This window comes from Podarcis tiliguerta (assembly GCF_965153285.1).
Source record: "Podarcis tiliguerta genome assembly, chromosome: 6".
In the NCBI taxonomy this organism is placed as follows: domain Eukaryota; kingdom Metazoa; phylum Chordata; class Lepidosauria; order Squamata; family Lacertidae; genus Podarcis; species Podarcis tiliguerta.
This window is the reverse complement of record NC_139539.1, coordinates 66,310,593-66,325,333: the sequence shown is the minus strand read 5'-3', so window position 1 is coordinate 66,325,333 and position 14,741 is coordinate 66,310,593. Positions and strand designations below refer to the sequence as shown.

Sequence of the window (14,741 nt, the reverse complement as noted above, 5' to 3'; positions counted from 1 at the left end):
CACTATATTCTTGGTGCATTAAGAGCACAATCCTATGTATGTTGACTTAGAAGTAAATCCTACTGTGCTCACAATGAGGCTAACTCTCAAGTAAGTGGGCACAGGTCTGCAGCCTCTATATGGCCACTTTTGATAATGCTAGGGAATTCATACATTGCTGGCAAGATGCTACTTAACAAGGTAATCTCATTTCTGTGGTTTTTCAGTATAATTGATTTTCCCTCTTAGCTGCTCTGATAATTGAGCAAAATTATACAAGCGTGGTGGGATTTTACTTACCAGCGCACAACACATAAAATCTTCTACAAAGATGAAGTATACTACTTCATAAAACTTCATTTTTGTTGTAATTAAACAAATTGTATTTAAGTTTGGCTTGTGCGGCCAAAGCAATCAATAACATTCATTTTATATATTTATTTTGCAGCAGGCTGCACTTTTATCTGCAGGTGTCAGACCCTGTGTTTACTTTTAGTCAAGACTACAATGTTCTTGACTAGTGTGCCTTTCTGAATAAAATTTAGGGAGGAAAATAACAGGCTTCTGTACAGTTGGAAGCATTTAACGCCTGACAAATACCACAAGGGAGGAAAAATAATAGCACATGCAAATTATATATTGCTTCTTTGACCCATAAAATGCTCCGTTTAAGATAATGAGCCACAACCTTGCCTGCACTATAATTTCAGAGTCTGATCAACAATGTTTTTCCTTAAAAGACTCAACTGATAGGTTTAAGTGCATCAGGTTGCCGCTTATCTTTTAGTACTTGTTAAGGAATGTGTGTGTGTGTGTGGTGTGTGTGTGAGTAATAGAGAGAGGGAGAGAACTTCGGCAGTCACCACTAAAAATAAAAATAATGATAGGAAGCAATGAATTGCCATGTAACTAAACTGATATAAAAATGATCAGCTTCGACAGACAATGTTTATGTAGGAGAATTCTTCAGAAAGGAAATGAACTAATATTTTAACTGATCAAGAAGAGATAACAGAATGAACTCTTCTTATTAACTCCCAAACATCACCAGCTCCATCTGCTTGGAAGTTCCATTATAATGACATTTATCCTATTTTTCAACAATCTGAAAAAAAATTAAGCATGCTATGTTTAAGAGTGCACATGTGCTCCTGGGAAACTGAAAAGCCTCTCTCTTCAAACATGTAGCATCAAATCTTCAAAATAAGAATAGAAAACAGTTCTGTGTAATGTGACATGTATAAGTAGCATGACTAATGATAATTCCGCTAAATTTCCTATGAAAAATAACGGACTTGTTTCTGCTCCTACGCACGAATTAAAAATTACAGTTGGGTTTAACTATTGCTTCCTATCTTTCATTTGGAAAAGTCATTAGCAGTTTTAGTAACTTATTTTTAGCTGCCATCTTGCAGACATCCAAATGCAAAACAAAATAACCCCCAACTCCTGAGACTTCACTATAACAAAAAGGGCACCCACCCCCCACAAAGACAGATCTCACAAACAGCCATTTGACACTACATTCAATTAAAGTCTGGTTTCTATGGAAAATCCATGTTGTTTAAAGGGAAAAAAGGCTTTTTAAATCCCAGGGAGCGGGGTTGGCTATTTTAAACAAAAACAAAACAGTAATTTCTGTGTAATTTCTTTTGCAATGCACACACCTTCTTCTGAAAGGTAACTTGTTCCAGTGTTAACTATATTGTTTCCCCAAAATTATACTTGCGTGAAATCTTTTACCAGGAAGTGCAATATATCCTTAAAAGGGGGGGGGGGGTGAGGAATTATGCCTGTCAAATTCTTCTACTTTATTTGTTCGTGTCAATTATGCTATGTAAAACAGATGAAAACAGTGACATGCCAGTTTGTAGTATTTTAAGTATGAATTGCACTATTATATGTGGTTCCCTGACTGGATCTTACCCCATCTTAGTAACTTCCATTACTGATATGTTGTCACTGAAAGCTGTAAGGGACAAATGAAACATGGCGGCAGCTTCTGAAGTGTTCAAATTATGGACTAACCGCTAAGCAAACTTTGCATTTTTAATGCTCTCCTCTTGCTCATTTTAAGGAAGGAAAACACCCAGAAGCCTGGTGTTAATGTCTCTGCTGATTGTGAAAATTGCTGCAATAAAAACTCCAACTGCTTGCCTTAAATTAAGACTTCCAAGACTACATGCAACATCTATATCTTTGTATTGGTTTTTATAACATTTGGAAGCTTGGCTGCTTTCTTTGATGTTGGTCCATTAATGAATAGGGGAGCCAAATGTGGCAGAGAGAAAAAAATAACTGTTTATTGGAATATCTCAAGTCAAAACCTGCTTTAATTGGTTTGTGCTACCCCACGTTGATTCAATATCCTGATTTCTCCAGCTCTAGCTGCCAGAGCAACTGAATATCTATGTTCAGTTGCTGTTGCCAACACATAGTGACCCACTGTGATTGAAAATGGCAGCTGAAGCACGGCTGTAGCACATTAATTTCTGTCTAAGTGGTCCAATTTTGTCTTATGAATTGCTGAAAGTCTTCCTTCTGTGGCATTTCTATAGAAATTTGTCGAATTTTGAGATCACCGTCATTTAAACTGAAGTGCAACATTTCCAAGACAATTTTTAGATTATCTCTAATGGCTGTACTTCCTTTACAGCATGTAATGTACTTTCTTTACAGCACTCTATGTCCAAAGCAGACTAGTTAAAAGTAACTTAAGTGTCGTAATGACAACTGCATCAATATGTTCCATTTATACCACCAAAAGGTACTGCTATAAGCAACTGAAGGCATTAAGAGTAAATAAAGTGGTGAAAATCACCTCAGTGTAATGACACCCCATTTGAGGACTGTTAAAAGATCTCCATCCACAAAATCCTGAACTGCTCTTCACCATTTAAAATTAGCAAATGTCTTTAAAAAACAAAACAAAACCCTGCACAATTCATTGTTTTCTTCAAGGCTTCCAAGCAGCCCAGCTTCTTAGTGATAGTAAACTAAAAATAGACTATTATGCATAAACAATTCTCCTGCTATAACAACGTATTTTTCCCACCCAAAACTAACCACTGGAGCCATGGAAATAAAGTTACAATATCAGTAGAACAGATACATATGATTTACAGAAGAAAAAGAAGAGCAATCAAGAGGTATTAGAATACACTGGGAAAGTTCATTTTGTTTAGCTTGATAAAAGAGACCTACCAAACTTCACCGCTCCCCCACAACCTCTGAACAATCAACTGTTTGGAAAGCAGCCCAATTTACTGAAGGAGTGCTGCATTCTGCTTGGCTACTGGTCTGCCAGATTACAAATATTGATTTTTTAAAAAATAATGAAAGAGGCATATCTCTTTGCAAACGGGGGGAAAAAACAGGAGTAGCTAATGAATCAAAAATTACGTAAATGTGGCAGCAACATAAACTGACTTAAAATGCAATGATGAATATTCTGCAACTACACTGCCAGGACCAGTCCTTGCCACAGCTATTTAAAGAATATGCATTAACACTACTTCTACTGAGGAGGACAACAATAGCAACAAAAGATACAGCACATGATTGTAGATAACCTATGCAAAACGGACTGGAGGCTTTAAAAAAAAAAAATATCCAGGAAGGCATTTTAATTATTCTCTTATTATTCTTTGGAAATTAACCATAACAAATAAATAGAATGTTAAAATCTGTAACACACCCTATGGAATAAAAAAGATCTGCCATTCCTGTATTATGTACGAGAAGAAACGTGTGCTTTCTTCAAAGGTTTGCAAGTGAGTGGTCTTTTCTTTCAAAGATTCATTTGTAGGGGGTTTTTTTTTGGAAGCAATTAGAAGTTCTTTTCCATTCAGGCCCCCTAATGAAATAATGTGCAGGCCATATCCAAAGTGTGAGTCCAAAAGAAAAGGCCTTGCAAATCCCACTAACAGAAAGGATAGGAGACACCAGAAACTATGAAACAGTGGCTGCCACGGAAAAAAAGGTCACCCCTTTCCCCCCTTAGAACAAACCATTAATCAATAGAATATAATTGTTTGGCTGTTTGCAAAAGCCTGCAGCATACAGACTATGTTCTTCGCTGGCATAATTACAAAACAGTAAAAGTTCAGAAACATAACCCAAGCCCACCTCCCCCTTTTACCCCTTTACAATCCCCCCACTGCCCTTTGGGCCTCTGCTTTGGAAGCAAATGGAAGACAGGCTGAAGTTTTCTCAATTGAGCTGAAAGCTAAGAAACCTTTGATATGCTAATAGCCCCCTTCAAACGGTAAGAATTCACACTTGCATTAATTCAAACAATTTGTGCAGAATGATGTGAAATGGCACCTCTTTTAGTGACAGGCAACAAAAGGGAGGGAATCAGAGTGTCTGAAGAAACCAAACAACAGAACATTTGTTCTGCAGAATGCTCTAAGAACATGTTCTTAAGGGGAAGATAAACAACACACACCTGAATCCCAAGATGAAGATTGGTTTGCCAAAGCAACTGTGCCCAAAACCCACCACCACCAGATTTATAAGAGGCTATTATTAATCACAAAGCAAAAAGCCAGAGTCTTTTACAAGGTATCGCCAACACACAAACACACACCACCTTATGGAAGAAATCCCTCATACCTTGAGTCTAAGAGAAGGCGGCTTTTCAGGCTACCAGAACTGTATCCAAACACTCCTCCCACTTAGATCCCCCCAAGATGATACAATAAATCACAACTTTAGCTTACACTTTTCAGAAGCATCTTCCAACACGCCACTTGTCCCCAGGTGGTCCTAAATACCTAACAAGTAAAAATGGAGCACAGGTTCTCCTTTTCTTCCTCCCCTCAAGAGCCACAACTGCAAAGGATTATAATTAATTACTATTTGCAAGTCTCGTGCAAGGTGTGTGTGTGTGGGGGGGCACTAGTCAGGCTGCTCCTCCATCCTTGTGCTTTAGTGAAAATGAAAGTGCAACAAGTCATTATTTACTTAAAGGGCTGCAACTTTTCCTCTCAGCGGGCCACTTGAATTCATGAAGACGACTTGGTAGGGGCCTGCTACACACACACACACACAGCCAGCCAGATGAATGAAATCAGCCACCAGGCTTTCTACTCTAAAAGAACCCAGAGTGAGGAGGCTGCCTGGCTGGTCACACACATAGCAAAGAATGCTGGAGCAAAGGGAAGAAAGAAGAGAAAAGCTTGCTCCAATAACAGGATCCAGATGGCTCTTGCTTTTAGCCAGAGACTTGCAAGCCTTCTTTGGAGGTTATTCCCCCCCCCAACCCTTAGAGAAGTAGGATTCCTAAAGAAACCCCTCTCCCGCTCCACACATCCACACTAATTTCTTTCCATGGGAGAAACAAGAGCTGCAAAACAGGAGACAATGTGTACACCCCCACCCCAAACACACTTCCAGTCCCAGGTCACTATACACCCACAAGTCTGGGCACACTCGCTGGTAAAGAAAGTCCTCTGGAATCCCAATAAAAATGTCCTTCGCGTTAAGTATTAAGTATGGCTTGAGCACTTGCTGCAAACCCACCTTGCACACTTTATTTCTCTTTAAGGGGGACCCGAAGGCCAGTCAAATCAATACCAGAGCAACAGTCTTTCTTGAGGATCGGGCAAAGTTTAGCAAGCCGGGAGAGGTTTCTCTGCCTTCCACCCACCCACTCGCCCAGCATTTGAGCTGCTGGCTGTTCCCGAGGGAGCTTACATGCCACGCGGGGGTTTCGCGTGGCGGATGATTTGCGTGGCGAGCGGCCGGCGGTGGGGTGGGTAGGGAGGATAGGCTAGAAGAGGGGGAACCCCGCGCGAAAGTGTCCTGCAACAGCCCGGCGGACTGACTGACCTCTCGCCAAACCCCTGGGAGGAGCGCAGGTCCGCCCCGCTGCGCGCGGCGCAAGGGGGAAATCCTCGCGCGCGCTCTTGCTGGATCTGATCACAGGCCCGCACAGCCCTCGAAAAAAAAAAAACTGCCTCTGGTCGTCCTCCTCCTTATCCAGCCGGACTCTTAGCCCTTCAAGAGGCCAAGGCCCTCTAGGATCGCCACCCCAGAGCCTGCGCCGCTTCACATGTGACTACGCTCTCAGGTCACCTTCTTTCCCACCCTCCACTTGCCCGGGAAAGACCCCAGCTTCAGAGTTGAACCCTTTGCCCAGGGAGGAAGATCTAGGAAGTAAAAGGACCATCGGGAGCCTCCCCATGCCTGAGCGTTGACCACCTCATGCCTCTCCCTTCCCATATACATTCATTTACACACACACACACACACACACACACACGCACGCACTTTGGTTTATGCGGCGCGCACAGCTCTCTTTTTTCCAGGTGATGGAAGATTTTGGGGGGGGGGGCGGTTTATCAGGATCCATAGGACGGAAAACAGTTTGATACAGATTTATTGGAGGAATTCCCCTCCCATAGCGGGAAAAGGGGGTTAGGACTGAGGCTCTACAGTGCATTTCTCCCGCACCCCCCCCCGACGCACATACACACACACACCCCTCTCCTGCGAAGTAAGCAGTCCCCTTGCATGCAAATGGCTTGCAAAAGGGGGCGATCGAAGTAAGCGAACAGGTCCTGCAAGTGGGAAAGAAGCATCTCCCCCACGAATAATCCGCACACACCGAGAGGGAGGGAGGGAGGGAGGGAGGGAGACGCTTACCTTTGGGTTCGCAGCCAAAGCCGGGCCGGGCTTCCTCTTGCATCTGGGGGTGCCCCGGGAAAGGGGGTACAGAGTGAGCCCCTTTCTGATCACAAGGTGGCGGTTGCTGTTGTTTGTTGTTTAAAGGCGATGTTTTGGCCCGGGGAGGCGCGCCAGCAAACACAAAAGCCAGAAGGGGAAGGAGGTGGAGGGTCGCCGGGCAAGTCAAGGAAGAAGAGCTGGGCTAGGTAGAAGAAGCGAAGAAAGGCGAGGAAAGCAGCTGGCTTCGCAGCTCGCTGGGCTGGGACAAAACGCACACCAGGAGGCTGCTCGTCTCCCTTCCGTCCAAGCAAAAAGAAAAAAAAGAGCCCAGGCAGCCGAAGGGGCTCGGCGAGAGGTTAAGTCAACATTTCCCCCCACACACTCCAGGTCCCAACGCGCGCGGCTCCTTCCCCAAAACACGCACGCACTCCTTTAAATAAATGTTTGGGGTGGAGGGAGGAGAGCGAGGAAGGAGGGAGGTAAAACAAAAGGAAAATCGAAACAATTATTTTGGTCGATCTGAAAGCACCACAACAAAAGAGCGCTAGGTGCAAGCACCGTCTTGGATGTGAGCAGCCCTGGAGTCCTCTCTCTTTTCTCTAGGCGACTGGGATGGATAGGGGGGGGAAGAAGGCGACGCCAACAGGAGCAGCCGGAATCAACTCAATTGTTCGGCGGGGAGGCGAAGTGGGGAGAAGGCGCTGCGATTGCAAAGCACAGGCACACGCGCGCGAGAGGGGAAATCGGAAAGAAAAGCCCCCTTTCTCTCCGTCGTCCTCGTCGGCCTCATTTACATCTCCCTGGATGGCATCCTGGCCTCTGGCAGGATCCAGTTCCAGCCCTTCTTCAAGCTTCGCTTTTTTTCCTCTCCTCCTTGCTTCTCCTCTCTCCTCGACGCTGCTGCTGCTGCCGCCGCCGCTGCCCCGTGAACGGAGATCAAGAGCAAAGCTGGTCGCTCAAAGCAATGGGGAGAGAAAGGAAGAGAGACAGAGAGGGAAAGGAGGGCGGGGGGCGAGTGAAATCGCCCTTAAAAGAAAAAAAGAAAAATCCCAGTGAATTGTATTGCCAGCTCCCTTTCGTCCATGCACCTCTCTCTCAGTGTGTGACTGGGGATTGCGAAGTCCTGACACGGACTCTCCACTAGCTCTGAACTGGAGCCACCTCCAGCCTCCACCTCTTCCTCCAATCTCCACCCCCTCTCTTTCTCTCTTCTTCTCTCCACCCCTGGGCTCAGCTAATCATATAAACATATTATCATGTATAGAAGCGGCGGCAGCCAAAAATATGGGGGGAACATATATATTCTCCTCTTCCCCACCACCCCGCTTTTTGTGTCTCCCCGCCGCCGCCACCCGCCCGAGCTGGTGGAAGGGGAGGGGGGCTTCTGGCAAATAAAAGCAGATTAGAGACAGCTAAGTACCAAACGTGAAGGAGATAATCTAAAGGCTCGATCTGCCACCACTGGCCATTTTCCACTCCATTTGAGCTGCTTGCGGCTGCACGGCTTTGGGGAGGAGAGGAGGAGGGATGGGGGGAGGTGGGCTGGGGAGAGAAAGAGAAAGAAGCGGCGCGGGGGTGTGGGTGGGTGTTCGTGCAAAAGCTTTGGGCTCGATCTGGCGGCGGCAGGGAGCGCTGGATCACTTCAGCCGGCGGTGGCTGGGAGCTTTGGGGCAGCCCCGCAGCGAGAGCAGGAGGCTCGGCTGCATCTCGGGGTCCCCACTGGGTGCTGTCCGCCCACTGGCAGAGAGGGCCTCCTCGCCAGCCCCTCCGCGGCGCCGCAGACGAGCAGGCGGCTTCGCCTCGCCGCTCGTTCCGGAGGAAGGCTTTGGCGGCCGGCTTCCCCTCTCGGCGCGCTGGGCAGGGCAGGCGGCGGCGAGCTGCAGACCCGCGCAAAGTTTCGTCGCCGGCTTTTTGCCTTTGCCCCCCCTCTCCCTGCTGCCTCGTCCCTTTCTCCTTTGTGTGCGTAAAAAGCTGCCCGCGCCTAGCGCCGCCGACTCGGGATAGCAAAACGCAGGAGGGCCACCGCCACCACCACACACACTGGGCGGGTGCGAGAGCCGAGCAAGTGGAGGAGGAGGAAGAAGAAGAAGGCGAGGGAGGCAGTTGTGCGGGGGGACGGCGGCGCAGGGAAGCCTCCGAAGTTGAACTTCCGAGGGTCTGGCGGGGACTGAGGGGGGAGGGCGCAGGCGCGCGCGCACAAGACGGAGAAATGCAAACCCAACTCCGTCCGCCATTCTTCACCGTCTTCACGCGCCTCCGAACAATTCAATCGACTTTGCGGGGCGTGGGATCAACTCGCAGCGACCCAGGGCAAAGGGAACTGGAAAACTGTTAACTAAATAAATAAAAATGACCAGATAAACCCCTTCCCCATATGCCAGGGGGGTCTTTCTTTCTTTCATTTCTGCTTTAAAAGTGTTTGGCTCTCATTTGTTTGCTCCGAAATCCCTTCCCCGCGCCCGCTTCCTTCTCCATTTTCCCTGTTCCCAGGGCAGCAGGGCGACAAGAAAACCGAGAAGGAAACCGTATCGAAAGAAGGGTGCGAAACTGCCCTACAGAAGGGAAGCTCTTCTACTTTCTCTTCCCCCTCCGTGAAAATTCCCTCAAACTGCAGGAAGGGTTTCTCTCCCGCCTGCCCACTTCCCCTCCGTTCACTTTCCAAAAGGAAAAGAAAAAAGTGCTGTCTTTTGTCTGTAATCCCAGGGATTTCGGAAATTCTCGTGCCAGGGTTAGCTCACACGTTATGAGCATTTGATGGATCTCCCTGCCTGGCAGCTGTGGGGAAGGTTACACTGTGGCAGGACTCCTCTTTCGGCCTCATTCAAAGAAGCCGTTTGAGGGGAAATGGAGAGGGATCCTGTAAACGTTACATCATAACCTATCCCTCCTAAAGGGTAACAGCTCCGGATATCAGAGCGGGAAATGCTCCTTTCCTAACATTCACAAATTATACAGGGGTTATATTGTCCCCTTGGTTTTTAATAAGTAAGGTAAAGGGACCCCTGACCATTAGGTCCAGTTGTGACCAACTCTGGGGTTGCAGTGCTCATCTTGCTTAACTGGCCAAGGGAGCTGGCGTACAGCTTCTGGGTCATGTGGCCAGCATGACTAAGCCGCTTCTGGTGAACCAGAGCAGCGCATGGAAACGCCGTTTACCTTCCCACTGGAGCGGTACCTATTTATCTGCTTGCACTTTGACGTGCTTTCGAACTGCTAGGTTGGCAGGAGCAGGAGACTGAGCAACAGGAGCTCACTCCGTCACGGGGATTCGAACCACCAACCTTCTGATCGGCAAGCTCTGTGGTTTAACCCACAGTGCCACCCGCATCCCTTTCAATAAGTAAAGGTAAAGGTACCCCTGCCTGTACGGGCCAGTCTTGACAGACTCTAGGGTTGTGCGCCCATCTCACTCAAAGAGGCCAAGGGCCAGCGCTGTCCAAAGACACTTCCTGGTCCCGTGGCCAGCATGACATCGCTGCTCTGGCGAGCCAGAGCCGCACACAGAAACGCCGTTTACCTTCCCGCTAGTAAGCGGTCCCTATTTATCTACTTGCACCCAGGGGTGCTTTCGAACTGCTAGGTTGGCAGGCGCTGGGACCGAACAGCGGGAGCGCACCCCGCCGCGGGGATTCGAACCGCCGACCTTTCGATCGGCAAGCCCTAGGCACTGAGGCCTTGAGGCACGTCCTCTCTTTTATGCAAACAACAATCTTGTGAGGTAGACACACTCCGTGAGCATGACTGCTGAAGAGGGATTTTGAAACCAAGCCCTCCTTGCCTAACACTGTCCACTACAACTGTCCATAACATTAGCGCCTCACATCAAATGTAACTGATCCATAGAAAGGACTGTATGAATTAAAAACAATTTTAAAAGCCCACTGTCCACTAAAATACACACACACCACAATTAAATGAGAATCCTTTGGGCTGCTTAGATTTTTGCTTTGTTACATAGTGCTTTTGCCTTGTATTAATACTACAGTGGTTTGGCTTATTCCGGTTATACCTGAAGGCCCTGTTCTTTTATAGCTTCACACACACTAAGGGCTCATCCACACTTTGGTTTGGTCCATGACATCTAAGCATAGTCTAGTAGGTTTTTCTTTTGTCCTGCTGCTTTCCCTGAGAAAACCCGCCACTCACCGCTGAATCGGAGCAAGTTTGTTCCAATTCAGCGGTAGACAGTGAGTTTTCCTGGGGAAAGCAGTGGAACCAAAGAAAAAATAACAACTATAGGACAAAGGGAAGCCTGGATAAATGTACATAGAGAGAGTTGAGTGCACAGCACTGTTTGACAAATCTGATGCTTAATTTCCATCCAGAAACTGAGCACACACATAAACATTATCAATATAATTATGGTTCAGTTAATGTTAGTTTCTTATTTTGTCCACTTTATACCCATGCAGTATTTCTTAGAGTGTTATCTAAGTTCCTGTACATAAGTTATAAGTGGGTGCCCTGTGCAAACAGTTGGGGAGGCTGGGGATCCGAACCCCTCCCCAACCCCACCTCTTCACCAAACCTGTGTTCAATATCACATCTTCATTGAAGCCCACACTCATACATCCTATTGTGTGTCTGATCACACATTGCCCAGGGGGTCAGCTGCACATTTGGCACTGGGGGGGCGGAGAGCAGGCGGGGGTGGGACTGGCATGCATCCTGGGGCGGGGCACGCTGCCTGCAGGGGTGTGGCACGCGTGCTGCAGATGCGTGGCTTGTGTCCTGGGGTGGGGCATGCCACCTACAGGGGCGTGGCACCCAGCGCAGGTGGGGGAGCAGCCGTGATGGCACCCCACCGGGATTGCGCTGCCAGGGGCAGTGCGCTCTCCCTGCACTCCTCTTCCTCCGCCAGTGCCCCGTGAATCGGGGCATACGTGTATAGGACTTTTGGCAGAGAGGACCATCATTATGTAGGAGCACAGAGCTAGAGTCAGCAGGGACATTCCCAACCTCACAGATGCGGGCTAAACATTTCAGGCCACAGAGCTCAAGTCTTCCAAAGAATGGTGTTATTTTCATGCTGGTTCTGTTCTACGTTTTTGTACAGCTGTCCCAGGGGGAAAATATTTGGGTATAGGAGGGAAAGAAAGACTTGGGAGAATCTTCAGAAGAAAATGATGGGGAATCATTTGCAATTTTATCCAGCAACACTAAGAAGAAGAAGAAGAGTATGAAAATTTCAGTCACTGGCATATTATGAAGCATAACTTTATCTAACATGTCAGAACTTATAGTTATTACTGTTGGAAAGGTGTGTGGTCAGATTGGGTCATACTTTCACCTTTGGTGAGAATGCACAAGCATAAAAAAGTTTGGGAACATGGTTGCTGATTACCGACGGAAATATATCCACATTGAACCTCAGATAACTCCCAAAACTATGCTTCTTCGTCATTTCAAAGCTAATGACCCTGGATTCGGGCAGAAAAGACCTCCTTAAGCAACTGTATGCAACTGCAGAGTTGTGTATAGCACATAATTGGAAGTCTCCAAAGCAACCACCTACACAGCAGTAGATTGCTAAAATTTGGGAGACTGTCATTATGTAGAAATTTAACCAGCAAGTACAGCAAGCAAATAAACCTTTTTAAAAACAAATAATATGAGTAATTTTTAAAAAGCTATTATGGCTCCATGGCTTCCATTTATTTCCACTGTGGTAGTCCTTCATCTTCTGATCAGTTCAACTCAAGTCCATTTTTTTTTAAGATTATGAGATATGTAACCTGTGCAATATAATTAGTGAGCCAATTGTTCCATCAGCATGATAAACTAAGAACAATTATCAGCCAGTTTCATTATTCCTTTACTGTTCTTTATATGTGTTTTATATGTTTTATATGTTTAACAGCCTGTATTTTTGACTGTGCAAAAAGTGTGCAGTTCTCGTTTTCAGCAACATCCGTACAGTTATTTATTATTTGCTACTGCCTTTAAAATCCTACCTTTACTCCAAAGAACTCAAGGTGGCACATGTGGCTCTCCATCTCTCCATATTATCTTCACAACAGCCCTGTGAGGTAAGTGAGGCTGAGAGTTGTTGACTGGCCAAGGTCTTTCCATGAGCTTCTTAGCTCGGTTCGCATTCAGATTCTAGTCTCAATTTAATGTAATATGTAGTTCTGGCCTGAGTGGGTATAAATTCTGTACCACAAGATTTCATGTAAGGGAAGATTCATGTTTTGTTTTAGTTTTTTAATATCAGTGGGTCTTAAACAAAAACAAAATTCTGGTTGTGGCTTCAGAGCTGCCTTCAAGGATGGCACCTGTGTGTTAACGTCACGGGTACAAAATAATTGCAGCACTGAGCACAGGTGATACAACCATATCACAACCACGTCCTGTTTTTTCTGGCCATGCCCTCTTTTTTTCCTCCTGCAGCAATGATTGCAAAAGGCTAAATTGTTGTTTAAAAGCCTCCAGTATTAGCTCTGTTGTGGCACCATTAATTGCCCTAGGGTCATTCTTCTGGAGTGAGTTATTTCAGCTTCAGGACCAGTCCTCCTGTATTAGCTCCATTGTGCCACCACAAATTGCCCTGGGGTCGCTTTCCCTGAGTGAGTTATGCAGTTCACACCAGAAAAATGGGGTTGTTCGATACTCAGAGAAACCTGCAATGAAAGCTTTTTAACAGTGTGAGCCTTCAGAGTTGCAGCCATCTTTCTGCTCTGTTGACACAATTGAGTTTTACTATGTAGAAAAACGGAGCAGCAGTTTTAAAATGAACTTATTTGAAGTAGTTAAGAGGGGGCTTTCCATTCTTCAGGATGTTATCGTCCTTGATATTTTCACAGCGTTGAAGTCTTGGGTTTTAAGCATAGTCTGAAGCAGTTTAAGAGGTATTCCATGCTTCAAAGTAACATCCACCATGAAAATTAGGAAAGCGATTTATTCAAGAGTACTGCTTCTTATTGCTGTAAAATACTGCCAGCAATCTTCAGGTGCGTCCTAGCATCCAAATATGTTGACTGTTCCCACATGGACAATGAACCAGTCTCTGAGGAAACTGTTAGAATGAATTTACACTGAATATCCCATTTTGGGGGTCCAATTCATACCAGATCGAAGTCAGGGCAGTGTCAGAAAGCCAAAAGTTGAAGCCACAAGATGTATATATGATATTTGCCAAACATTTATGCTTTGTAACTGCTACAGTTATAACTTAGCAGCGTCATGTTTGCTTTCTGACTAAAAAGGTTCGTTGTCTCCTCTAACTTAAATCCAGAAAGTTCTGAAGCAAAATGGTCTACAGACAGCTCTTTCATTCTATCACTGGATTCTCAATAAGGAAAGCGCTTGTTTGGGAGAAGGAAATCAACATATTGTCTGGACGTGATAACAGCAGGCACTAGAGGAGGCAGAGGCATGATAAGCATTGTATAAAATTATGTATCATTTGGAGAAAGTAGATAGACATTTTTCTCCATCTCTCAGAGGTGCTTCTTTACATTGAATATGGTTAAACTACCACAAAATCACCACCATCTTGGATGGCTTTAAAATGGGGTTAGACAACTTCATGGAAGATAAGGCTATCAATGCTTACACAATTTTTTTAAACTGCAGAATATGTGGCGTTTTCTTGAGCATTCATACTACAAAAAAGAGAGTAATGGCAGCTAAAGGATACATAGCCATAGGGAAATAGATACATGGATTATGGAAAGAGTTCCTTAAGATATTTCATGTGGATCATGAAGGGGAGGAAAGGGAGCTCTACAGAGCACAGGCGTTCTCTGACGGCTAGGATGGCTCACACAGGTAAGTTACTGCTTCTAAAAGACCAGCAGGTAATGCCTGCACATTTTAAAGTTCATCTCCAAAATACGGAGACCTAGAAACCTGCTTGTTCCTCACCTTCAGTATAGAACACCAACTCTTGCTAGATATAAATTGTTCAAAGAACATGGCAGAACCCAAAAGTGAAAGATGCTAGACACAAAACTGACTTCTTTAATTATTTGAAAACAATACTCAAGTCAATACTGATTTTTCAATAGCATATTTCTCTAGGCTGAAACACTGTAGAGATTTCTCAGTCAGAGTCTGTATATATGAAATGATGGCTCAAATGCATTATG

The 14,741-nt window shown here is 45.6% G+C and overlaps 1 protein-coding gene across 31 annotated transcripts in view; it reads right to left on the bottom strand.

Moving 5' to 3' along the window:
• The window catches only part of ADGRL2 (adhesion G protein-coupled receptor L2), a 339,276-nt gene that overhangs the window by 191,111 nt on the left and 133,424 nt on the right, over window positions 1-14,741 (bottom strand). For 18 of the 31 annotated variants that reach the window (XM_083444778.1, XM_083444765.1, XM_083444779.1 and 15 more), the window contains exon 1: window positions 6,631-8,710. The exons of 2 other annotated variants lie outside the window; for them this stretch is intronic. The gene's annotated coding sequence lies outside the window, so the exon portion shown is untranslated. Of the gene's footprint in view, window positions 1-5,814; window positions 6,212-6,630; window positions 8,816-14,741 lie in introns of those variants that run through there. 11 more of the 31 variants (XM_083444787.1, XM_083444795.1, XM_083444767.1 and 8 more) reach the window with 4 other exon arrangements.